The 26,161-nt window shown below is 45.2% G+C and overlaps 1 long non-coding RNA gene across 1 annotated transcript; it reads left to right on the forward strand.

The window, feature by feature from the left end:
- The first annotated feature begins 1,494 nt into the window (after positions 1–1,494).
- LOC135361532 (uncharacterized) lies at positions 1,495–17,360 on the forward strand. The gene is made up of 4 exons (XR_010404882.1): positions 1,495–2,739; positions 3,031–3,130; positions 8,972–9,041; positions 15,649–17,360. It is a non-coding gene; the product is annotated as an uncharacterized LOC135361532 (long non-coding RNA).
- The last annotated feature ends 8,801 nt before the right edge of the window (positions 17,361–26,161 follow it).

Genomic DNA, 26,161 nt, shown 5'->3' on the forward strand with positions numbered 1-26,161 from the left:
GGCAGTGGAAAAATTATTTTGGATTAGAAGTCAGGGGTCTTGAGTTTGAGTCCTAGCTCACCTACTAATTAGCACAGTGGCCTTGACCACAAATAATAATAGCATAGTATGACACAGGGGCAGCCTGATCTGAATTACACGGGTTTTAAACATTATATAGAATTTTCACAATGCTGCAGCAAAATAGACTTTGGTCCTTTTTTACAGATTAGGAAAGAGAAGAAAATTGCGATTGCACAGCTAACCAGTGGTGGAGCTGGGGGTCTGAATATACGCAGATAGTTACACCTGCTTCCAGGAATGCTGGCCTTCCCAGCTCTCTCCACCAGCCCACCAACCTTGCCGACCTTCGGTTCTCACCTGTTAGGTGAGGTTTTGGCCTGGCCAGTCTCTGAGGTCACCTCCTGCTATAAAACACTTGATTTCCAAACTCTTGGACTGAGTCAACGTCGGTTGCTAATTTGTGGGGCTTGTGAAACGTTGTTTCATCATGCACAGGGATGGATGTTATGATTTACAACGAACATGTTTGTTGTTTGTAAATGAACACGTCTAAAATGCCAGAGAGTCCTTGAGAGGAGGTTGGTCTTCCTGACCTCTCGTTCAGGAATATAATATACATTATAAATTGTACATTTTAAAATGTACAATATAAATTGTAGCCCCACCCCTGTCTGTACGAGTGGTTCAACGAGCATCAGCATCTCTTGGTAATTTGTGGAAAAGCAGATTCCTCCGCCTGCTCCATACCTAGTGAGCAGGACTCTGGGAGTGGGGCTCAGCACCCTGAGTTTTAACAAGCCCCCCAGGGCCTTCCGATGCAGAAAAGTCTGAGGCCTGGTCGCTGCGCTAAGATCACTCATTTTCCACTTGAGTTAGTGAGATGCTCCTGCATGTTGATTTGCAGGCTGGGCCTACGTTAGTTCAATAATTAAATACCATTTTCAAATAATCGTGCCTTTCTGGATGCCATCCGTCATACATGGGAGGACGGGAAAGAAAGGGAAATTCTGGTAGACTTGGGGAGGCAGACGGGTGGGGCTTGCGCAGTGAGGGGACGTGGGAGGAGGGGGAATGGAAGCTGCCCGGCCTCACAATCCATCTGGTTGGAAACATCGCGCCAGTGGCCCGAGCCCGCAGGAGCCAGAGCCAATTACAAGTTTATATAATAGAATAAGTCTCTCCGGCCTCCCGGCCTCCGCCCCGCCCCGCCCCACCCCTGCCGGCTTGGGGCTGGGGGAGGGATCCAGGACGGGGGATGTCTCCTCTGGGTTTAGCACTCGGGCGCGGGGCGGGGGGGGCGGGGGGGGTGCTGCGTGAGAATCTTCCCTGGGGCCCACTGTTGGGTTCTGGAAACGTCGGCGGCGTCGCGGACCATCCTGGGAATTGGAGGAGGGCGGGAGGGCGGGGAGGCGGGGCCCGGCCCCCATCTGGGGCCCCCCGAGCGCAGGGAGGAGGTGTCTGGGTCGCGGCCTCCCCGCCGCACGGCGCGGCCCCGCTGGCGCTTACGTAACTGCTGCCCTTCACCGGGGACCGGGTGCCGCTCTGAGTCACGGGCCGCAGGGCGAGGGGAGAGGGCCCGCCGCGCCCCGCGCACGTGACCCGTCAGATGACTCGTTCCAAGTTTGCACGGGCTCCTTTACCGGCAGGCTCTAAGGCTTCTCATCCGCATCCCCGATTAGTCATCCCCGAGTGACATCTGATACATGCGCCCCGGCTCGCTCCGGGGACAGGGCAGGCGGCTGATGATGGAGGGGAGGAAAGGCCGCTCCAGCCGCCTCCGATTCTTGCTGGAACCCGAGTTTATGCTGAGTCAAGGAAACCTACTGTGAAAAGTGCCGGGGAAAGACAAGTCCCTTTTTCTAGACAAATCTTAGATGCTTCTGGGCTGGGAGCGGGGAGGCCGGCGAGGGGGAGGGGAGACTGATCGGCGGGTGACTGGCAGGCAACAGGCCATTCAAGGCAGGCTTCGGATTTGGGGGGATTGCTGTTAGAGGTGGAGTGTGCTCCCTCCTGTTTAAAGTATGTAGTTATCACAGCAGTTACCCTTCCCAGTTTCTCCCGTCTGGAGGGTGCCCCCCCCCGGGGGGGGGCAGCCCTGCCTCCCCACCCAGGCCTCCAGAATCCCAGTTGCGCCCATGAATGTTGGAGAACACAGGTGTCCTGGCGGCCGAGTGGCGAAGCCCAGGGTCGACACTAGATGGGCTCCTACTACACCAGGTTTGGGGGAATGCAGAGTCATGGTCTTTGATCTTTGCATAATCCAGTCAAGATTTGTCCAATTCGAGAGTCAACCCAGTGGAAATCAACTGGGGGCTGAATCAGACTCCTGATCATACCTTGAGCAAGCCCTTGCTTCGCAAGCACACTCATTCCAGCAAAGGCACAACTTAATTGTGAGGCAGGAAGAAAAGAAAGGAGACAAGGTGTTTCTTAACAGTTACCAAGTGAGGGGAAGGCCAACTTGTTGCTTTCACTGGCAACACTTAACTCCGAAAGCAATGTCCTCACTTAAAAGGAAAACAAATGGAGTCGGGTGGTAGGCTTTTGAAAGGAGGAGCAGAGAGTTCGGGTTTGTGGAAACCTGGCTTTATTTTCCTGGAGGGCCTTGTTAAGACACATTTGCCTTGAGATAAAAGGTTTTCTTTTGGGACAATCCCAAAATGACTTTGCCTGATTCAATTAAGCAAGGCCTAATGAAAGAGAATTCCTGCTTGGAGATATGCATCATCCCACCAGGTGAGTTGTAAATACTTTCTGACCAGGTTTAAGAGGCGAGCTCTTGAAAATTTAATCTATTTTAAAAATGCATATCCTTGCCACAAATTTTACAAATTGCCTTGAAGAAGATCGCTGTGCTGATTGCATGCTGAGATAATTATTCTGTATCACCACTTAGGGAACAAGATTTTTTGATAAAGACTACAGTGTCAGTCTTTGTTAATGACTTGGGAGGGGAAGGAGAGAATCCTCTACAGCTGGGGCTGGTTTTATTCTCTTGCCTCTGTTCTAAGAACTCCTTTCTTTCAGACTCAGGCAGTGGGAAGCTGGTAGAGTCTTGGTCTATGAACTTTGAACCGTGTGGAGGAAGCTTTGCTCACCAGTCAAGTCCCCTGGTCCCTGCATGAAGGTGAGAATCGTGATCCAAGTCTTTACCCTCTGGACTCCGAGATCAGGCTTGTCGACTGCGAGCAGTATCCTGCTTGTGCTGCACCCACTGTCCTTCCTCAACAATCAGGAAGAGGGAGCTGAGGGATCCCATCAGTGGGGGAGTCAGTGCCAGTGTGTTGGTTGATGGGTGCTGATGTGGGGAGAGCCCTAGCTTGTCCTTGTTTTGGCTAATATGGCAATCCAGGCCCCGCACGTATAGGTGTTCTACCCCTTCCCGCATCCTGTGCACGGCAGACATGGCTAGTTTCTCACAGTCCTCTGTCCCACTGAGCCTGGATGTGACCTCAGAATCCTTCTTAGCACAGGATTGCTAATCCTTTCACTTGGCCGTTCTTTCAATAACTTAATAAATACTTATTAGGAACCTATTATGCCAGCCACTGATTTGATTTAAAAACAAAGATAGATGTAGATAGATCCATAAATAGGTAGATGGAGAGTAAAAGCAATGCTGTATGCTATAAAATAAATGGGGCAGTGGTTAGTGATTGGTTAGTGACCTGGAGGGGTAACTTCAGATACGATAGTCAGGGAGGGCTTCTTTGAGGAGGTAACATGAGAATTAGTTATTTCAAGAGCCAGGAGGGAAAGCTAGACAAAGAACAGTGGGTGCAAAGGCCCTGAGGTAGGAATGATGTAATTATGGTCCAGGAACTAGCCCAGGAGAGGAACCCAATGAATCACCCTAGAAGTGGGGTCTGTGGTGTTTGAAGACTTCCCTGTTTGTGATCCCCAATCCTTGGTGATTGGGCTGAAGTGTGAGTCTGACCCACAGCTGTGTAGACTTGGCTATTCATCTTCACCTGAGCAGCATTCCTGGTGAAGTTACAGTTTGGATGGCGTTTCATGGGCAACTTGAGTTTCAGTAGTATGTGTGTGCGGAAGCAATATAGTATAATGGTTACGAGAGTGGGCTCTCCAGTTAGAAGATTCTGGTTCAGATTCCAGCTCCTCCTACAGATGCTCTGACCACAGAAAAATTATTTCACAGTTTCTACATCTTAGTTTTGACTAAGACACCAAAGAGTTAATTCACCCAATTTAGCAATTTACCAACACCTTGCATTGAAGAGTATTTTTCCTGAATATTTTAAGCGAATATGAATATTATTCAAAAATACATATCCTTATTATACATTCAAAATATTTAGGAATATATTCAAGAACATATGTAGCTCATCAATATATCCTTCATGAATATTACTATTTAATTTAATCAAATAGAGAAGGCATATTAGAAAATACTCCCCTCCTCTACAAGACTAAATTATTTTCAGCAATAATCACAAAATGAAACGAATAACAAAAATGGCCAGAAAGGAAATGCAGATACTTTCCTCATATCGAAAATTTCTTCAGGGTGCCTGGCTGGCTCAGTCGGAAGAGTGTGCAACTCTTGATCTCGGGGTCGTGAGTTCGAGCCCCACGTTGGGTGTAGAGATTACTTAAATAAATAAAAAACTGGGACACCTGGGTGGCTCAGTTGGTTAAGCGGCTGCCTTCGGCTCAGGTCATGATTCCAGGGTCCTGGGATCGAGCCCCGCATCGGGCTCCCTGCTCAGCGGGGAGCCTGCTTCTCCCGCTCCGCCTGCTTCTCCCGCTCCCCCTGCTTGTGTTCCCTCTCTGTGTCAAATAAATAAATAAAATCTTTTAAAAAAAAATAAATAAATAAATAACTTTTAAAAAGTTTCCTCACATTGCATATTTGTTTGCACAATCTTGCCAGTAAAAAAGAGGAAAAATAAAAATAGAACAGATATTATTGTGCCTAAAAGGGGAAAAACCTAATCTGATTATTATTTGTTTTTATATCTGTTTAAGATTAAACCTTGATCCTTTGGTTACCATCTCCTATAATATTAGTTTATGTAAGTAATTATTCAGTAATTAATAAGTGAATTTTAATAAAACTGAACTGTAAAAGGTACAATTTGGGCAAGTACCATATGGGACCATTTATTTTCTGGATTTGTTCTTGAGTTCAAAGCAAACAACAACTGGAAAAGAATACATTTCAATATCAAATTCAGTAAAATATTTCATGTACGAACTGTTGCACTCACCAATGAAAATTTCCCTTCTCCCTGTTTCCGCGGTTTTAAAATTTTAAAACAAATAAACACTCAAGTAGTTACATGGACTGGCAGAAGTAAGAACCTCGAGTGCCGTTTCCGTCATTATAATCAGTATGCTATCAGTGTTTACTTTGAATCTACTGTTGAAAGGCACGTATTTGTAGTCGCGCAGGGCTGGAAACACCAGCTGAGTAAGCCACGTCTCACTGTTACGTTACAATGACAAATTTATCTCAAAAGAAACCCCTGTAGCTGAGTTCATCTGCGGGGGACTGGCGGTAATTGGGAATTCTCTGAATTAACTTCCGTGTAGAATACAATGTTTATTAAAGGAATAAGAATGTGTTCGTTTGAAGGCTTGCACACATTATCTCTAAACTCAACAGTAATCCCTACGATTCTTTTAGAATGTAGACCAAAAAGCCTTTTTTGGAGGGGGAATGTATTTTATCACCGACATTATTTAGAACTGCCAGAACATCATGGCATTGTAAAGAGAAGATCAGCTTTTAGTTGGTTTTATTATTGCTTTTAAATTCTCTGCAATGTACCCTTCCCACCACCTTGCCCTGAGCGCACCACTGTATTTAATAACCAGTGACATAATTACTCTTTATAATTATGATCCCCGCCATAACAGGTATCACAAGTCCTCAGAAGTAGTGGGTATCTGATCCAAAAAGATTTCCCTGAAGAAGGGATCTTTTAAAATATATATATATATTGAGTAAAATCCACATACCACAAAATTCACCCTTTAAAGTGTACGATTCGGTGGTTTTAGTATTTGCACGGAGTTTTGGAACCATCATCTCTCATTTCAGAACATTTTCATCAACCCTAAAAGAAATCCCGGGGTCATGAGCCATCACTTTGGGTTCCCCACTCTCCCAGCTCCTGGCAACCCCTGATCTGCTTTGTGTGACCAGCCCTTGAGCTGAGCCCTGATGGATGAGTAGAGGTCAGTCTGTCAAGCAGCGAGGAGCAGAGCATTTCCGGCACACAACAGTTAGGGAGAGTAGATAGCAGAGGGACTGTGCGGGCAAAGAATTCACAGGGGGCCTGTGTGGCCACGACCCAGAATATGAGGGAGAGTGAGCCAGAGTGTTCCACGAAGGTCATGCCGCCTACCGGAGCGACTTGGCTTCTCTTAGTGGCAAGGGACCCGCGGGTCTGACACAGACCTTTCCGCCCAGTGCACGCTCAGGAGATGCTGAGTGAAGGAATGAACAAATACATCTCTCATACCCTTTTAAAGCATCGTAAAGGATTGTCTTACTTTAAATATTTATAAGATGAGGTCAGACGTATGAGAGACATGTATGTATATTCCCACAGTTATGGTGCAATCTTACTGTTTGTTTTGTAGAAATCTGTTTGGACTTTTATACTAAGCAAATAGCTGAACTAAACTTGGAAATCAGCTGTAATTTATCTTCTCAGGAAACGCTAATCCCAGACTTTTTAGAATTTCTTGTTGAGATTTGACAGAGTGGAGGCTAGAAGTCAGACTAAGGATTTGGGGTTGGTAGAGATTCAGAACAAGCTGTCATTTGAATTTCTTCCTGTTGACTAAAAAAAATATTTTCTTAATTGAAATAAATCTACTTGGTTCTCCTGGGAAGGTTGGGATAGCCCTCATTTAGGGGGCCAGACTCAGACCAAAGGTCTCAGTCCTCCTGTTTCTGACTATTCCATTCCGTGTCCCCTATGATCTCTTTTATTAGTTTCCCATGTAGTCTGCCAGTCTTGTTTATGCAAATACATGCACTCTCATTTTTCCCCTTTCTTTCAGGCAAGGTAGCATACTGTTCCAGAACTTGCTTTCTCCACTTACTATACTTTGGAGAATTGAACATAAAAAGCCCCTCGTTTTTTTTAAAGATTCTATTTTTAAGCCATCTCTACACCCAACGTGGGACTTGAACCTACAACCCTAAGATCAAGAGAGTCGCATGCTTCACTGACTGAGCTAGCCAGGCGCCCCCGTTTTTTAAAAATAGCTATATGATAATCCATGGTTTGACCCCTTTGCTGTTGATGGACACCTGAGATGTTTATCCTTTTTTTTTCTCCTTTCAAATGCTGTTGCTGTGAGGAATCTTGTTCTCGCATACTTACGTGATGTGCAACTATGGGGAAGTTCCCAGAGCTGGGAAGGTAGTGCATTAGTCATTTTGATAGGCTTTTGAGTACAGATTGCCCTCCTTAAGAGCTGACCCATTTTGCATTTCCACCAGCTTGGTTTACCCACAGCCTTGCCAGTAGAGTATGTTCTCAAACTTGCAGGTTTTTCCAAACTGATGGGTGAAACATGCTACATCAATATAGTGTTCATTTGCATCGTTTTCGTTAAACATCTTTCATAAATGCTTTATGAGCCATGTGTGTCTGTGTGTGTGGATGTGTGTGGTGAACTCTCTTTAAAACTTTTGCCTGTTTTCTGTTAGATTTTTGGTTTTTCATATTCTCAATTTCTAGGAGCCCTGTATCTAGGAGGGAGGTATGAGTTGCAGATATTTTTTCCCATTTGTTATTTATCTCTTTGCTGTGCTATTTTTCCCTCTCTAGACACTTTTTATACTTATATAATAATTTTGTAACAGCTCTGGTTCTTTAAATCACGGGCAGACCTCTTCTACACCAAGGTTTCAAAGATATTTTTTTTATTTTCTTCTTAGGCTTATATGATTTCATTTTTCACATTTAAATTTTGATCCACTTGGAGCTTATCATGTGCAATATGAAGTATGGACCCAGCTATATCTTTTTTGGATGTTTATTTGTCCTAATACCATTTATTAAAATGTTAACATTACCTCCACTGCAATGAGACACCACTGTTATCAGATATCAAATTCCTGTATGTCGCTGGGTCTGTTTCTGGATTTTCTATGCTTCCATTGGTATGTCTGGCTATTCAGCCGTTCCCACACTATTTTAATTTTTGAGGCTTTGCAGTATGTTTGATCTGGAGGGTTTCCTTCCCATTGCACACCCCCTTTTCACAGTTTTTCTGCACAGGCTAGCTTATTTGCTTTTCCCATCTAAATGTTAGAATCAGCCTGTCTAACGGCAGGAAGAAGGAGTAGTTATCTTTTTCAGGCTTATATTAAATTTCTACTGGTTTTTTATTGATTCATTCACCCCTTAACTGCAGCTATCTACACACTGGGGCTCTTTGTTTGCTCTGTTGATCCTTTTTTCCAGACCAAATCCATTCCTTGAGCCAGGTCTATATGACCCCCCCCCTTTTCATATTCTATTCCAATATATCTGCAAAGCCTGTGGACATAGCCACTGTTCTTGCTGTGTTCCCGGCATCCCCTCCATCACTGGCCACCTCTGGACCTTTCCGTTGTTGGGGAGTCAGACCCAGGGAAAGAAAATGAGAAAAGGGAGCCTCCTAATTGGCTTCCACTAGAAGTTTCTACTTCACAGCTTTTTCTGCCTGCTAAACCCACCCTCCACCTGAATCAGGAGAACAGAGCAAAGATGCTCCTGGAAAGCTGGGCAGGCCAGTGTCTCCTCCAAATCACCAGTAAGACAAGGACAAAGATATTTCCCCCTTTTCTTACCAGGGCAATGATGATATACGATTATAGGATGATTGGAAAAACTTAAATGGAGAATATATGAAACCAGAATTATTATAAGGTCCTGGGACAATGGGAATCTTTGATAGCCATGTTCTTTTAATGCTACTCTTCTTTTTCTCTTTTTAGACACCTGCTTGGGTCTCTAGACAGGATGACTCCCCAGGGATGCTGGCAGCTGGAAATCCTGCCAGGGCAGGTAAGGAGCCCTTGATTGCTGACTTTGTTTGGGGTTTCTTTGATTTGTCATGCATGGTCACTGCCCCGACAAGCAATTCTCATAAGCCCTTGCAGGCAGGAGCTGGTTACCTTCACCTCTCCATCCCCCAAACTAGCACAGTGCTCAGGGCTCAACCAGTCATTCCTTTGATTGATCTGTAGACGTCAATTCATTTTAGGCAGGCGTTTTCTTGAATTAGGAAGAATCCCATCAGTAATCCCGTTTATGAGAGTCCATGTGGTCTGTTACTTGCTGACTTAGTTCAGAAACTTCTGCTAAAAACATGTCCAGCACCTGCAGCTATCCATTAGCTCATGTTCTGGCATATTCTCCGATGTCTGTGACATCACCTCCACCTGACGGCAATGCCTTCTCTTTAGAGAGATTGCCACATCTCTCCACCTCCCCTCAAATCCTGTTTTCGGAATTGTGTGATGCTTGAGTCCTTCCTGGGAGTGGTCGGCTCCGAGAATTTGGGCCACCTGCCAAAGCCTGTTCTGCCCGATGGGCCAGGGAGGTACAGGCCCCGGGAACGTGGGGCAGGTGCTTTGCTCTCACCTCGGGAGACCTGATGGTCTGTGGCAGTGAAGACATCATAATCACCACTTGTAATGTCAGTGTCCTGAAATTCACAAGGCTTCAAAGCTCCCCCAGCTCGGGGCACACAGGCAGCAATTCCCCTCCGGGAAATGGGGGGATGCAAGAGGGTGAGCAGGACAAGGTAAACAGGTAAAGAGGCCAGCCACGTGGCTCTCTTTTGCCTTTTGCAGGCTAGAGGTTGAAACAGCGGACATCTGTTCAGGGCGTGGGAATCCCACTATACTGGAAGCCTCTGATAAAGTAAACCAAAACATTTCATTAAAATTCATTTCCTTTTCTCACATCTTACTGAAAACAGAAAAATATTTCAACCTTGGCATAGCCACTGAATTATTCATCTGAAAATTAAAAACAAAAAAACAAAAGAAAACTCTGATGCAACACAGACTGGATCGCCCCTACCCGTTGCTCCTTGCCATCCCCTTCCTCCGAAATGAGGCTGGGGTCCTGGTTTCCCACTGTGGCCAGTGCCGAGGAGGGAGCATTGTCTCTCTTGTCCTCTCATGGGAGCAATGCCTGAACACCAGCCGTGGCTCCCGGTCACCGAGTACGACTGCCATGTTGCCATGAACCCTGGACCCGTGGAACTCGGGGGACATGGGGAGCCCAGACTGGGGCACATCCGGAGGTGCCGGCACTAGCTCAGGGAGAATGCCTCTCATCGCTCCCTGAAGCAGCCCCGAGGAAAGCTTGGGGCTTGCCCGTAATTCCAAGGCCAGCTGAGGGCTCCTGGGCAGTCCTTCTGCGCTGCCTTTGACCTCCGTACTCCCTGGAGGCTAAGGCTGAGAGAGAAAGCTCAACACCTGGGCTGCTCACTCCTACAGCATAGGGAGTGGGGCAGTTAGGGACCCACGATGGTCCTCTGCAGGCCCTCTCTTGGGTTATCCATTTGGGACTTCTCTTCCATTTCAAGGCAGCTTTGGCTGTTCATTTTAACCAGATGGCGTTTACCGACCAGTTTGGAGGGGGGGGGGAGACTTTTGACTGCATTTCCCCCCCAGGTGGCATCACTGCCCTCTGCCTTCCTCGGATCTCCGTCAGCACCCCCAAATACCCTGCCTTCCACTGTCCCCTCCTGTAAGCAGGGAGCTTCCTTCATGAGCCCTGGGTCTCTGGTGACTATGTTTTCTGAACCTCAAACTAACACACATAGGTATGAGAACTCCTGGGGTGTTCAGGGAAGTGAATTTTTGAAACTGGGGCAGTCCTGGGAAGCTGGTGGCTGTCCCCATGCTTGGGTGGCCTGGGAGCTTTCCAGCAATGGACTTCCTTTTTGGATATGGGTCAGACTAGTTGCACAGCTTGTCATCCCGTTTAGTTTCCTAAGTTTCTGTCTCATGAGATTCTCTCATTTCAGTTACCAGAAAATGTTTTGTAAATAAGGATCGAGACTTCTTCCATTGATGGTCCAGATACGTCCGAAGTCCCGAGTTAACCTGACGGCTCAGATGCAGAAAGGCATAGCCACGCATCCGCAAGAGGAGCGGTGCTCTTTCTGGCAAATACACCACCCCTCCCCCTAAAGAAAAATAGTCTAATTATGCAGTGTGACTGTCAACCTTAATCAGATTATCCAGAAAGTATTCAACTCCATTTCATTTTATGGCACAAATAAAGCCGAAGGGGAGGCGAGAGTTTCTGGCTTCCCCTAAAATGCTCACTCACTGGCTGTAAACAGTTTTGTGAGTGGAGGATTCTTAAAGGGAACGTGTGATCCACGCCAGGGTGTCGGCAGCGGTGGCCAGGGTTTCAGTGGGAGAGAGCTGGGGCAGCAGGGGGAAGCAGATGGGCAGATTGGGGGTGGTGAGTGGGGTGTGCCTGGAACGGGGAGGGCGGGGAGCAGAGGCGGGGGCGGAGCTGAGGGCTGGGACCAGCTGAGGAGGCGGGGTCTGGAAGCTCTGAGCAAAGCTTGACTTGAGACCTGAAGGTAAGCTGGAGCCAGAGCAGGTGTATTTCCTTGCTCCGGCTGCCATAACAAAGTACCATAGCCCCAGGGATGGCGGGGGTGGGGACTTAAACAACAGAAATTATTGTTGCAGTTCTGGAGACTAGAAGTCCAAGATCTAGGTGTTGGCTGGTTTGGTTCCTTCTGAGGGCTGTGAAGGGAATCTGTTCCAGGCCTTTCTCCTACCTTCTGGCGTTTCGACGGCCATCTTTGGCATTCCTTGGCTTGTAGACACATCCCCCGATCTCTGCCTTCACATTCACATGGCACGCTCCCTGTGTCCCAATTTCCCTTTTTTCTAAGGACACAAGTCATATTGAAGTAGGGTCCCACCTAGTAGGGTCCAAGGTGGGACCCTGCTTCAATATGACCTCCTCTTAACTAATTACATCTGCAAAGACCCTATTTCCCATTAAGGTCATATTCACAGGTACTGGGGTTAGGACTTCAATATATGAATTTTGGGGGGGGACACAGTTCAACCTATAACCCTAAGTACAGAGGGGGAGGCAAGCATGAATGGGGCCTCGGGTGGGGGTCCTAGGCAGGAATAAGGAAACTGGAGGGTCTTTGGGGGCTGGAGGATCAAGGAAACAAAAGGGAGTGATTGAGGCATGGATGAAGACAGGGCCCATCCTCAGTCCTGGAGGTGGCTTGGTTTGCGTGCATACTCCGGACAGATGGTGCTCATATGCATGGAGAGAGCTCCAGCCAGGGAGGAGTAGCCCCAGCCATGATGTAGCCCTCAGGGCTGCCCCTGATTGGGCACCCAGCCTCCCCTCACTCCACAGTCCTGGCTACAGACTTTGTCTCAGGTCCCCATCTGTTGTGGAAACCCAGGGGTTCATTGCTCCCTGGAAACTAAGTGGCTGTGAAAAACGAACCTTTGTCCAGCTCTTGGTGAACGTGCAGAAACTATTAGCTGTCCCCCAATGTCCGTTCTCCTTTTCTTCCATAGTAATAAAGTCCCTGATTTTTAGCCAGGTGTCTGAGTCTCTGGAATAAAAACTACATTTTCCAGCCTCCCTTGTAGCTCTGTGCCCATGTGACTGAGTTCTGACCAATGGGAAACCAGCAGAAACTCTGGGTAAATTTATGCGTTGGAGAACCTTCTGCTTCAGGGACCGTTCCTTTCTCCTCTTTCCCTTCTCCCACCCTCCCTTCTCCTCTTCCCATAGCTCTCTATTATTGAACACTGAGTATGAGCCTTTAAGCATTTTACATATATCAACTCCTTTGTTTCTCATAATCTTATGAAGCCAGTGTTCTCATCATCTCTGTTTTACAGATGAGGAAATTAAGACACACACCTGACTCGTGCCCTTATTTCTCTGTTTTACTTCATTCCTTTCTTTGTCTGATAGATGCAAAAAAAAAAAAAAATGCAAACTGACCCAAGAGATTAATTACTTAGGGAGTGATGACTTCTACTAAAGATTTAGCTCCCTGGCTCTTCAGGTTGCTAGCTAGAATACAGCAGTGCTGGCTGTCACTTTTGATCAAGGGCCAGACCCTGGGGGTGATGTCCCACTGAGCTGCAAGGAGCCACAAGGATCCTGGGTGCCTGTAGCAAGGACTGCTTACCAGAGTGATTTGTTCTTCTTCTTGAGCACACAGCTGGACTAGATTCTTCAACCTCCCTTGTAGCTTAGAATAATTTCCTGCCAGGGGCGCCTGGGTAGCTCAGTCGGTTAAGCATCTGACTCTTGATTTTGTCTCAGGTCATGATCTCAGGGTTGTGAGATTGAGCCCTGTGTCGGGCTCTGTGCTCAGTGGGAAGTCTGCTTGAGATTCTCTCTCTCCCTCTCCCCCCTCAAAAATAAATAAATAGATCTTTAAAAAAAAAAAGAATAATTTCCAGCCAATGGAATTTGAATGGAATTCTAGATGTGGCCCATTAGAGTCCAGGCTCCCTCCTCTGTGCACTTTCTCCATCATCTGGCCATCTGCAGAGGAATGGCAGAAACACAAGATGGAAGGAATCCATGTCCACGGTTCTCTGAATACATTCCTTAAATAGATTTATCTAACAAATAGTTATTAAAGCTAACAAGAGCCTAGACCCACATGGAGGAAAGATGCCTGCTGATCTGGAGCACTTACACTGGATTGTTAAATCACCAGGGAAACAGCTTTTACTGTGTTAAGACATTCACACCTGGGGGCTTGCTTGTCACTGCAGCCATACTGACCCTAAGATAGTCCTTAAGACCATTGTGGAACAGATTGGCCATACCAACCCACATGGGAAGGTCTAGATGAGAAAGACACAAACCACACTCTTGCACTTTCTGTGGATTCTGCAACTTCCGTAATCCTGGTGTGTTAATTGAGATGGTCTGCTACACACAGGTGAATCTAATCTTATAAGAGAGTGTGACAATTACCTTGGTCCCTCTAGATGTTCCCTACCTTTGCTTTGTGCTCTTGCTTTGTGTCTGACTGTGACCCTTGAGGTTTCCAACAATTTTATTCTGCCAGCTTCGACCCTCAGAGCCTCTAAAATACCACTTACTCCAAGGATGACCTTTGGTGCCTCCAACCAAGGTTACTTCAGGTAACCAGCCCTTTTCCTAGAAGGGTTGGGCACCTGGGCATGCAAAAATCCACACCAAGCTGACAGGTGACTCAATTAGCAAGTGGGTAATGACTTACATTCAGTATCCATGATAGCAGCCTTTCAGCTTATGCTCTTCCAAGAAGATTTCTCAAAAACTTGATCTCTGCAACTTCTTAGAACTCACTTGGCAATCAGTTGATTGAAAAACAAACTGATCTGTTCACCAAGTCTTCAACATTCCATATGGCTCAAAGGTAGTCTTGCTAATGGTAGTGTGACTAGGACACTTGGCATGAACCAGGGTATTGACTACATCTAGGCCTTAAAAATCTCAGCTTCCAAGAATATAGAAAAGACCTTGGTGCTCGCAGATTGGACTGAGCATTCCAGTGGTGTTACAACCCTCTAGTTAGCACTTAATGCCATGGAGATAACTGGTAACCATCTCCTATCTTCTGGACTCCTGCCATGTTTAGACCTTAACTCTTGAGAAGTCTTTCCTCACCCATAAGTGGGTATAAATGCTTATAACTCTAGAAACCTCCAAGAAACCAGACATCATGGAACCCTGGAAGGGCTCACGGTGTCCCTTTGTTCTCCAAGTCAGTCACTAGGGGGCTTGGTGGAGAGATTTCAGATTGACCAAAATTGGAATCTCAACTTTGTCAAGCTACTAGATATGGTAGTTTTCCAAGCTGTATCATTCGCCTGATACTCAGTTTCCTCATCTACAAAATGGGGCATGTTCCTATCTTATGAGGATGAGACATCTCAAATGTAAACCCTCTGTAAATGTAGTTATTTTTGGAAATGATGAAAGTCTTCTTGCCACAGAGTTCCGGCTGTCTTGATGTTGGTTGGTCTTCATTCTCCTTCCCCCTCTGGAAGCATGGGTCTCAGAGTCCCAACCCTGCTACTTAATGAGTTGTGTGACTTGGCTCATTGATTGAATTTCTTTAAACTGTTTGCTCATCTTTACCATGGGAATAGTAACAGTACCAGCCCGGTAGCACTGTTGTGAGAATTAAGTGAGTTCAAGTACGTAAGGCAAGTAGAGCAGAGTTGGGTACGTGGAAGTATCCATTAAGTTATTGTTATAGGAGGGGATTACTTACGGGCTCATGTTGTCTCCCCTTTTGGACTGAAAGCTCTTTGGGGCTTGAAACCTTGTCTCTCTACCAACCACACACACCCATTTGTTGTTAAATCTAGTCCTTGGGATGCTCAGTCCCTTCCTGTGGACTCACTGGTTGGCTACACGTGCTGGGAAAGGGCAGGCTGTGACCAGTCTCCAGAATGGTGAACCCTTGGCCACACACTCAGCCTCTGAGCCAGCCGTAGGTCCCATCTCTGGGATGGAGCCCTAGAGCTGTGCCTGTGACACGGGTCTACTTTGTTGCCAGAACGAAATCTTACTTCAAGTATAGAGAATGGTGTAGGGTCTGTTCTTACATGTTTTTCATTGACTGTTCTTATTGCAGGCTTCAATGTGCGTATGTAATAACAAGTCTCTAGCTCTTCTGTTTCAAGCCAACCTCCCAGGAAAAGGATGGAGGGAAGAAACTGTCCTGCTTGGGGTTCAGGTACTACCACTGTCAGAGTCTCAGGTGACCTCAGTGACATGTGACTAGATGACATATGGCACTCATCTCCATGCCCACAGCATGGTTGGTGCTCCACAATGGTAGGTCTCTTTCTTGCCCCGGGCCCCTACCCCTGCCTGGAGCCTGCCCTCACCCTGCTGACTCCCGGGAAAGACCACTCCAGCATCCGGCTCTGATCTCTCACAGACAGGTGTTCCTCTTGGTCCAGCAGAGGGGTAGGGTGCCAACCACTGTCCAGGGAGCATGTCAGCAGGACCAGGCTTGGTCTTCCCAGCAGAAGGGCCCAGCGTTGAACCAGGAGGCTCCAGGGCGGGGAGCTGGGCTCCTGCCCTGCTGCAGTTTCCTCTGGGCAAGGACGGTGATCTGTATTCACATTTGCATCCATCGTCATGTATTTTCTGAGCATATACAACATCGGGAGCTGGGATTTCCTTCTGCTTTTCCTTGTGTGAGGGTTCACACCACCTGGTCCAACATTCAGATGGCGCTTCCCCATTACGTGCATTCTGCTTTCAGGGAAGGGAACGGGGCCAGAGCCCCATGTTGTGTTCTCAGCATGATGGTGAAACATGCTCATGCACTCAATCTCCAATGAGCACCTGGAGCCACACCTTCTCAGGATTTGCCATCTTCGAGAACTACTTGATTGCTAACTGTAAGTCAGAAATCCAATTTAACGGATAGATTCCACCATCCTTGTTCTAGGCACTGGGAGCGCCCCCGGGAACCAGGGGTTAGGAACAGCCACAACACGTATCATTAAACAAGAAAGGTGACCAGCCCCGATTGCAAGTGTTGTCACCCATCCCTTGTCAACAGGCACACACCCCCACTTGCATGAACCCTGGGGTAGTGAATAGCAGCTTGTCTAGCTGAGGTGCTGGGGATTTTGTCAAAGCCCGCCTAATGAAAAGGCAGGACCACCTACCATGAACTTTTCTCTATGACTTCATTCTTCAGCAGTGCTCAAGTATAAATGTACTTATTTACCAAGATCAGAATGGGGATGTTAATGGAGTCTTATTTGCGCCATCACAATGACCAGTAATTTATGCCCAGTGGAACTCAGGAGAGTGGAGGAAATAACCAGAGAAATTGTCTTTCTGTTCTAAAGTTTCCATACAGATATCCTGGGCCAAAGTTAGCACTGTCAATATTCTCCTTTGCTTTTGATTGTGTGTCCGTAGTAGAGAAAAACCTTGTTACCGTGCCTCATGTGGTAAACAAAATTATACTGTATCCAACAAGAAGAAAAGTGAAATAAGAAGCATTGATGAATGCGCCAACGGGTGTAACCTTGGTGGCCAGTCTGTGGTTTTTATGAAATGAGTGCATGAACGCGAGGGCCGTAATTATTGCTTTCAATCGACAAAGTATGGTGAATATAGGGAAAGTGGTAGCACAATGCTGGATGTGTCTCAAAGCAGCTTTAGACATAGATACAGAAATTCTTGTGCACATGGCATTACATTAAAAAATTATTTTCAAACGCAAGGCAGTTTTTAATGCTTGGGTAGATTGGGTGGATGACTAATTTTGTTTTTGTTGTTCGGTAGCAGGGATCCACAGACTCCAGCCCATGAGCCAAATCTGGCCCACTGCCTGCTTTTGTAAATAAAGTTTTATTGCGAAAAGGGTACATTCATGTGTTTATGTAACTGCTCGTCACTGCTTTCATGATATCCCTGGAGGATTGAGTAGTTACAGCAGAGATCATCGAGCCCACAGAGCCTAAAGTATTGGCAATTTGGCCCTTTACAGAAAAAACAGTCACTGACCCCCTGTTCTATGGGAAACAATTATTTCAGAGAAGATCCACAGGCTGTGGGTGAGGTGATGGCCAGATGGCGTGGGGAAAGAAAGAAAATCATGTATTCCCAGATAAGGGGGAGGAAGAAAGAGAGTATATGCAGGGGAAATTGGAGCCTTCGATGAGGAGGTGGGTTCCAACGTGAACAGGGGAAGAGAGGGTTCTGTGGGTTATGATTCCGTTCTTTAATGAGCAGTCTCTGCAGAGTATAAATCTTTGGGTACAAAGAGAAATTACCATGCAGGTTTTTATAGAGGTATTAAACATTTTATCAACTCATGGGATCTCTGACTCACAAATAAATGGCCTCAGAATCAGAACTTCTGTAGAGGGAAACACCTCTTTGGAGAGTCAAACACAGGAAGGAAGGATCCTCACTTCCCCCTTGCCAACGGGTGGGGGGTGGTATTTAAAGCAGTTGGCTCCTCTCACTTTGAAGGCTTTGGGTGAAGGCCATCACCTAGGCTTGTACTGTTGCTGCCAATGGAGAGAAAAGAAACATGGAACACTTTTCTCAGGCTGAAGGCAACTATTGCCCAATAGGGTTCATTAAAGGAGGCCAGTACCTACCTGTTTAACAATTCTGTGTTTGGATTCAGTAGCCCAGCGGGTCGTAAAGCAGGTGCGGGCCATGGATTTTATGGGTAATGGCGATCTTTGAATCCCAAAGGTGGGGGTGTGGGATCGCTCTGGGTAGACACTCTATAATGTGACAATTAATACAGTAAGAACACATTAGCCCGGGTAGCCCAACATCTGGGCTGTCTTAGACAAAAGGTGACTTCTAGTTCAAACAATCCCAGTAAAGCTTTTACTGCTGCTTTCCTTTCCTGCTGTCTCACCGAGAGGGGTGCCTGTGCTCACAGTCTGGCAATCACAGGACCACGTGCTCGGCGACAACACAACAGAGATAGTGGCTGGCCCTTGTCAGGCACTGCCCGGGGACCTTGCACAGACTACCTCCTTCCGAGAGTGCACACAACCCTGTGAGGAGGCGCTAAGTGTCGTCCCCATTTTACAGATGAGGAAACTGAGGAACAGAGAGCCCATGATCACACAGCTAGAACATAGGGGAGCCAGGTGGTCTGTCTCCAGAGTCCAGCCTTGAAAAAAATATTTAAAACAGACCTCAGGTACATAGAATCGGGTTCATTATGACGTGCTCTCTCATGCACATGTCCTCTTTACCTTATTTAGTTTATAAAATTATAAATCATTTAAAATACACACACACGTCTATGTAGTCTTAGTTCAGGCTACCACACAAGCAGCCTCTGAGACGGATTTGAGGGCAGGTGGTTTGTTTGGAAGGTGCAGGGAAATCAGCAAGGGGTGGGAGAAGTGAGTTAAGAAAAAGAAAGGCAGTAGATAAGGGGCATGTTCTTTTTTTGGGGGGGGGGTTATTTAGCTTCCAGGTAGTTAACAAACAGTATAACACTGGTTTTAGGTGTGCAATATAGTGATTTAACACTGCCATACAACACCCGCTGCTCATCACAAGTGGCCTCCTGAATCCCCATCACCTATTTCACCCTTCCCCCCCCACCTCCCCTCTGCTAACCATCCGTTTGTTCTCTATAGTTGAGTCTGTTTCTTGGTTTGCCTCTCTCTCTCTCTTTTTTCTTTTTTTCCCATTTGCTCATTTGTTTTGTTTCTTAAGTTCCAGATATGAGTGAAATCATATGGTATTTTTCTTGCTCTGACTGACTTATTTTACTTTGCTTAATACTGTCCAGCTCCATCCATGTTGTTGCAAATGGCAAGATTTCATTCTTTTTTGGGCTGAGTAATATTTCATTGTATATATATAATATCTCACATCTTCTGGATAGTCATTAATCAATGGACACGGGCTATGTCCATAATTTGGCTATTGCAGATAATGCTGCTATAAACGTTGGGGTGCACGTATCCCTTAAAATTAATATTTTTGTATTCTTTGAGTAAATACCTAGTAATGTGATTGTTGGATTGTAAGGTAGTTCTATTTTTAACTTTTTGAGGAAACTCCATACTGTTTTCCAGTTTGCATTCCCACCAACAATAAAAGAGGGTTCTAAGGGATATGTTCTTAAGCAGTAGCCACAAAGGGCAACTGGAGCTCATTCCTGTGGGCAAACTGAAAAACATGTGAGTCCCAGGGGCGAGGGAGTAGGGGCATTGACACACTATCTGCAGTCAGCCAGTGGTTGGAGGAAAAGCCTTTGGGGCTAGAAATGCACATCTTGGTGGTTGGAAGTCATCTGGGGCACATGAAAAATTAGGATAAATGCAGTGTTTCTCAGTCTTTAAAAAAAACAAAAATCATTGCCACCCCCAAGGAGACTTTTACAGCAATTTTTCCTAATTGCTTTCACCTCCATGAAATTTTAATACCACAGGTGTACTGCAAATATGTTAATGTACTGTGGCCTTTTGGCGGGGGGGGGGGGGGTTACAAACCACTAAAATATGCAAGAATTTTTGCCCCCTATATTAGGGTTCTCCAGAACCACAGGATATATGTGTGTGCATGACTTGATTCTTATACATATCTATCTATCTATACTCATATAAATAAGTATATGAATATATTTCCATATTATATATATATATATAAAATAAGGAAGTGGCGCATGTGATTGTGGAGACCTGCAGTTGGCAGGCTGCAGCCCCAGGAGGAGACAATGGTGTACATTCCAGTCCAAGGACCAGCAGGCTCAAGACCCAGTGAGAGCTGATGTTTCAGTTTGAGTCTGAAGCGAGGAAAGCACCACTGTCCCTGCTCCTGGAGGTCAGGTAGGAAGAAGTCCCTCTTGCTCCTGGAGGGTCAGCCTTTTTTTCTATTCTGTCCTTCACTCGACTGGGTGGGCCTCACCCACTTTAGGGAGGCAGTCTGCTCTGCTGCCTTACCAATTCAAATGTTAATCTCACACAGAAACACCCTCGAAGACCCAGAATAATGCTTGACCAAATGTCTGGGCACCCCATGGCCCAATCACATTGAAACATAAAATTAACCATCACACTCCCCACCCCCATACGACCCCCTGGATCACATTTGGGGGAGATATTGCCCCTGTGGAGGATGCATGGTCCCAGTGACCCGGGCAGGCCTCAGACTGCAGACCGCATCTGACCGTTTTGTACATCAGACCCCCACCACCCAGTTCCTGGGGCTCTGTCCCTGCTCCTTGAGGAGGCTGACCATTGGTGCTGAGGTGGTGAATCCACAATCCATGGGAGCAGAGAGAGGAGAACACTACCTTATTTCATTCTTCTAGGCTAAAGGGTCCTGGGGGAAGAGAGAAAGTGATGGGAGAGGGTAGGACAGATTTGAAGCAAATGATGAACTTTGAGAATCCACCAGAGCAGAAATGAAGCTCTGGTTTTCATTATTTTCCAGGATCTCTATGCAGTTTCGGTTTCCCCAAAAGGAGCCCCGGCACAAAACAATTAGGCCCCGCCGTGGTATTTCACTGCTGTTGAAATCAGCTCCTAGAGAGGATGTGAACATCCCTCTCCCTGCCTGAGCCCCACCTCAATCTCAATGAGAAGCTAAGTTCTCATGTTCCTGAGTTGAAAAGCAGTCGAACAGATGGTGGCTGACACCTTTCTCAGGAATCCTGGAAACCCACCAGTCTATCCACTGAGGTATGAAAAAGAGAAAAAGGGACCAAAAAAATGTGGTGTAGAGAGAAAAATGACTGGAGTAGATGAGCCCAAGAGAAGACCATGCTGCCTGGTGGTTGGAGAGGCACTCTCCTCCATAAGACAGGAGTTTAGGAGCTGAGGGCGGGGTTGGGGGGGCCTGCTCTCTCTCTCTCCAAGGCGGGACCTACTGCTACAGCCAGGGGGCTGAGATCAAACAGCATCCTGACCAAGCCTGATCACAGGGGATACTCCTTCCCCCAAAGATTCTGAAGATGAGGTAGAGTGAACAATTCCAAATGTGTATGCTTGACTTAAAAGAACAGAATTTCTTCCAGGTTCTAAATGGAAGCTTAGCTTGTGAAAACTGGATCATAGAAAATGTGAAGAGAAGAAAAGAGAAAGCAATGCAAGATGGCACACTTACTTTTTCCACGAGAGAGCACAACATACTATAAACCTATATCTGGACTTTAGCACTAAAGAGCTAGCAAGGAAGTTTTTTCTGCTGTTTCCTTGATAGGATAAGAAAAAGAAATCTAAGCAAAGAATGTCTTTTTGGGGAGTGGGGGTTGAGAGGAAAAATGGTAGCTTTAAGTCATACCTTGGTAAGATGTATGTACTTGCTTTTCTGCCAAACGATTTCAGATTTTTTTAAATAAATGGGGACAATGATTGTGGGATATAATCCAAGACACTATGCCACATTCTTTCCCCTTTTATTGAACTTGAGACATAATGTCTATATTACCTTTTTCCTGGTAGAAACTTGTTGTTCAGCCTCAGTAGCAATTAAACCACTCTAGCAGAATTCCTCTGATTTTTCACTTCTAACAAATTTAAGTCATTATAGAAATCATTATAGGAAATCAAATATAGAGGAGAATGCTAGAATATGGAAGATATCACTGTTTTAGGGCTAGAATCTAAAAGAGTATTAAGCCAAATCAAGCCGTCCGCTTTATAGACGTAGAAACTGCATCCAGAGAGGTCCAACAATTCACTGAAAGCTAGCAGCTGGCTGGGGGCAGACTGGGGGGAGAACCCACATTTCCTGCCTCAGGGCAGGCCTGCTTACCCCTCATAACACAGAAGGAGAAAACTACCCACAGGCTCACTGAAAAGCCCACTCAATGGGACCTGGGACCACAGATTGGCATTTAGAAAGTTTAAGATTGGAAATTTGTTCACACTATGAGAAGGGGAAATGGACTAAAAATGGCGGCATACAGGGTTAGCTTTCATCTGCCACATTAAAAAAAAAAAAAAATGTCCAGTGGGGTCATGAGAAGGATATTGGGAAATCTCAACAACAAAGCCTCCAAAGAACACATTCAAATTCCACACACCTGTTTGTAGATGCCTGAAGATCAGGAGCAAATGTTTTGCTTCATGTCACAACGAAAAAGGGGCTTTCTATGCACACGGAAGTGACATGGTTGTCCCTAGTAAAGTCCAGCTGCAGAACTGCAGACATGGAGGAAAGCCAGGTTATGTGTGCTGGCCAAGATCTCCTGTAGCAAAGGGAAGAGAGGGAGTTGGCAGGACTGAAGATCCTGGCTACAGATCTGTTTACGAGTGTGGGTTTTGAAAGAATCCTAGGACCCCTGGGTAGGCAGAAACCAAATTCAAAAAGGGATGCATCAGATGATCTTTGGGGATATAGAAAAAATTTTTTGACTTTTTACTTTTATTTTTATGTGAAAAATAAGGAATGGGGCACCTGGGTGGCTCAGTTGGTTTAGCACCTGACTCTTGATTTCAGCTTGGGTCATGATCTTGAGGTTGTGAGATCAAGCCCCCCATTGGGCTCTGTGCACTAAGCATGGAACCTGCTTGGGATTCTCTCTCCTGCTCTCTTTGTCCTCCCCGCCCCCAGATAAATAAATAAATCTTTAAAAAAAATAAGGAATAAATTAACTTTTATGAGTATCTAATAAGTGGACAGCTCTACTGCTCTCTTTTGGCCAAAGATTCTGAGTGTGTAAGGTACCAGGACTCCTGGGGGATGAGAGGGAAGCCCCATCCTAACAGATTGCACTCCAAGTACCAGATTAAGTGGTGTGACACATGATAGCACCTAGTTGTAAGTAAACTAATTCTGACAAAAAGGACAAGTGGGTCTTCTGGATGTGTTAATGATAAGCTATTTGGACTAATGCTCCTTACTGTCATTTTCACATCTACAAATGCTAGATAAAAATAGATTTTAAAACAACCTTCTTAAAATATCAAGGAATTGGCAGCAAAATTAGGAATTATAAGGTAATTGAAAATTGATGGAGAAGTGGGAAGCCTGAAAATCTTTGTTCCTAGGGTGTTTGCTGATCTAGGCACACAAGAAGCATTAGATTTTAGTCTCTTGGGGCATGAAGAACAGAAATCAAGCCATTATAGACCCTCCACCAGGTAAACTGGGACCCCCCAGGGTTGCTATCTCAAGTTATGGGTGATCCTGAGAGAACCACTCTTGCATGGATTTGCAGCCCAAGGTAACATCATTTGGGAGGACTAAAATCCTGATAACAGTGAATTTCATTTGAAAGAACCTCACACTATAGTGCTTTGAGGTATTCAGCAGAAACAAATCCAAATACTCTTCTAAGGAATACCCTTTTCGTCTAGATTTCAAATTATTCCTACAAATAATTTTTAATGGCTGTCAAAAAGTGGCACCCAACTAAGAATAATCAAGCATGTAGGAAAATAGGCGCTGTGAATGAGAACAATCAGAAAAAACATAAAATAGAAACATCCAAAGACTTCATATATTGGCATTGTCAAACACAGATCATAAAGCAAGTATCCTTCCTATATTTAAAGACTAAAGACAGATATTTTATATATATACATAAGGGTATACACACATACCTACATACACATACACACATATATGGAGCAGGAAACTATAAAAAGTGACATAGAAAATTTGAAAAAGAACCAAATAAAGTTTTACAAATGAAAAGTACAAGAATTGAAATGAAGAACTCGATGGATACATATAAAAACAGAGTAGACATGGCCAAAGAAAGAATTTAATTCAGTGGAAGATATGTTTGAGGACATTTTCCAGAATATAGCACAAGAGACAAAAAGATGGAAAATACAGAATAGAGGTTACAAGATATGGAAGATAAACTGAGAAGGTCTAATATCCCTTTAAGCAGAGTCCCTGAAGGAGAGAATAGAGACAGGAATGCAGAAGTATTTGACCATAGAATGGCTGTGAATCATTCCATAATGAAGTCAATAATGAATTTCAAGCAGTATAAATAAAAGAAATGCAAGCCTAAATACATCATAGTGAAACAGCAACACAGGAAAAACAAAAAGTTATAAAAGAAACCACAGTAAAAAGATATGCTGGAGTCACAGACTCACAGCTGGCTTATCAACTGCAACAGTGGAAGTCATAAGATAGTTCAGTGACACTGGGCGTGCCTGGGTGGCTCAGTCCGTTAAGTGTCCAACTCTTGGTTTTGGCTCAGGTCATGATCTCAGGGTTGTGAGATTGAGCCCCATGTCAGGCTCCATGCTCAGCAGGGAGTCTGAGATTCTCTCTTCCTCTCCCTCTGCCCCTCCTCTCACTCTCTCTGTCTCTCTCTCACACAAATAAATAAATAAATCTTAAAAAAAGTTGAATGACTCTCCTTCAATTGGAGAAAGAAAAATGGCTGCCAACCTAGGATTCTATATTCAGAGATAATACCTTTCAAGGGCAAAATAAATATACTTTCAGAAACAAACAAACACTGTTGACTTTACCACCAACAATAGTACCACTATTGTTAAAAGAAATTTTAAAGGCAGAAAGAGGGGCACCTGGGTGGTGCAGTCAGTTAAGCATCTGGCTCTTGGTTTCAGCTTAGGTCATGACCTCAGGGTCTTGAGATCAGGCCCCGCGCTGGGCTCTGTGCTCAGCGGGGAGTCTGTTTGAGATTCTCTCTCTCTCTCTCTCTCCCTCTCCCCCCCCAAGCTCTCTCTCTAAAAATAAATAAATCTTAAAAAAAAAAAGAACTTTTAAAGGCAGAAAAATTGATCCCAAAAAGAAGATAAAGAAGGAACAATGAGCCAAGAAAGTAGAAAATATGTGGCTAGTTCTAAACAAACATTGACTATATAAAATACTATTAGTGTCTTGTAAGGTTAAAAAAGGGAAAGAGAGATGAAGGGAAAATTGTAGTCACAGCAGCTTCTTTCTTGCTCTGGATCTCTACATGATAACAGACACCTTTATAACAAAACTAATGACAAGATATCCCCCTAAACCCCTAAAACACAAGTGAATGTAGACAAACTACCAATGACTGCAAGATCTTTTTGTTGGAGTCTGTGTGGGAAGAAGAAAAAAAGAAGCAACAGAATGACATTTTATATACCTGAGAATAGCAGAACCCCAACAGGAATTCACGGGATGCCCAGAAAGCCAAATGAGGGCAGCAGCTGAAAGTAGGAGTGGCCATTACTGGGTGAGTACAAGAGTCATGAATTCTTAAAACTGGCCCTCTAGGGCTTTCCTCTAGGACATCACCCCATACCTAGGGGAAAGTGCTCAGAAAGTGCTCATAGGCTTTCGTCTAGCACATCACCCCATACCCAGGGGAAAGTGCTCAGAATTTAAATTGAGCCAGGTAAGGACAACATAGATGAAGAAAAGAGAAGGTCCAGACTGGAAATAAGAGAGGGGACCCGGGACAGGAAATCTCAGAATGCAAGCCATCTGATGTTTGACATCACATAAAAACAACAGGAGAGGGGGCTTTATGATGTTGAAATCTTTTTCTGAACCCCGCGTCTTAGCTTGGGCTGCTATAACAAAATTCCATAAACTGGGTGGTTTATAACCAACAGAAATTTATTTCTCACCATTCTCACTTCATTCTCAAGTCAGGAAACTGAATTTCACCTAAAATGTAGCAATAGAAAAGCCATTTAAGTAAAATTCTCTAC

Source organism: Mirounga angustirostris, unplaced genomic scaffold (assembly GCF_029215605.1).
Source record: "Mirounga angustirostris isolate CCGP_5_RB_7025 unplaced genomic scaffold, mMirAng1.0.hap1 SCAF_9, whole genome shotgun sequence".
In the NCBI taxonomy this organism is placed as follows: Eukaryota; Metazoa; Chordata; class Mammalia; order Carnivora; family Phocidae; genus Mirounga; species Mirounga angustirostris.